The sequence below is a fragment of the Lucilia cuprina genome, chromosome 6 (genome assembly GCF_022045245.1).
Source record: "Lucilia cuprina isolate Lc7/37 chromosome 6, ASM2204524v1, whole genome shotgun sequence".
Taxonomy (NCBI): Eukaryota; Metazoa; Arthropoda; class Insecta; order Diptera; family Calliphoridae; genus Lucilia; species Lucilia cuprina.
Window position 1 is genome coordinate 5831893 of NC_060954.1, and position 1435 is coordinate 5833327.

Genomic DNA, 1435 nt, shown 5'->3' on the forward strand with positions numbered 1-1435 from the left:
AACTAGAACAGAACTAGAACAGAACTAGAACAGAACTAGAACAGAACTAGAACTGAACTAGAAAAGAACTAGAACAGAACTAGAACAGAACTAGAACAGAACTAGAACCGAACTAGAACAGAACTAGAACAGAACTAGAACTGAACTAGAACTGAACTAGAACTGAACTAGAACGGAACTAGAACTGAACTAAAACTGAACTAGAACAGAACTATAACGGAACAACTATTTTCCACCATTCTTCTCTTAGTTTCTTGTTATTTATTTTGTATCTACTTATTTTTTCCATCTAATTGCCATTTATTTTACTTATTTGTTTCTTTTATTGGTTAAAGTGTGTTTTGAATGTTGATCCTAAATATCCATAGAGGTTGTCTTTATGGTTTTTATTACTCTACATACAATTTATTTTGAATATTTATGAAGCTATAAAGTGGAGAAAAATATACGAACTAAAAACATTTTTAAAGTAATTTCCTAAAAAGCCCCAACAGATCAATAAAGCAGAAACTGGAAAAGTGAAAAACAACAGAAAATGTTATGGTACAGCACTAATCTAAGTAGTGAAATCGAGAGAAAAAATATAATTTAAAAGTAATAATGATTTAAAAAAACTCTAAAGATATATGCTGTTATTATATTATTAATTAAATTTGTTTTTTTTATATCTCAAGAAGATAGCAAATCTTAAATTTAAAATTTAACCCAAAATTTAAGAAAAATTCCCTTAAAACTTTAAAACTCTTTAGCTAAACAAATTTTAAACAGAAAAAAATCAAATCTGATATTACAAACATTCGAAGAAGAAGAAGAAGAAAAAACTCAATTTATCTGCATTTAAAAGTTCACTTATGTCGGAAATCACAGCATCAACATTTAACAAAACTACAACAATAACAACAAAAGAATATGAAGAAAAAGAAAAAAAAATATCATGAAAATACAAGATGTTTTAGATACAACATACAGCAGCTATATCAACAAACATTAAGAGCAACAACAGTAGAAGCAATTGATGTTGCAACTGCAACAGCAAAATAAAAAAACAGAACAGCAAACATAAGATGAGCTCATTAAACTGACAACATCATTAACATTTATAACAACATTTAAACGGAAAACTCGAGTAGTAGTTGTTGATGCTGCTGTAAGAGCAACAACAGCACAACAAAAATGCTTGGCATGATGGCATTGGAAAATACATCCTTTTCCGTCATTTTTTCCTATTTTCTAACATGAACATGATTTTTATATCTGGAAAGAACTAAATTTATCATGTTTTCTACTTTAAATATTTGAAAAGCTTTAAAAGTTTTAAAATATGATGAAAACTGAACTAGAACTGAACTAGAACTGAACTAGAACTGAATTAGAACTGAACTAGAACTGAACTAGAACTGAACTAGAACTGAACTAGAACTGAACTAGAACTGAA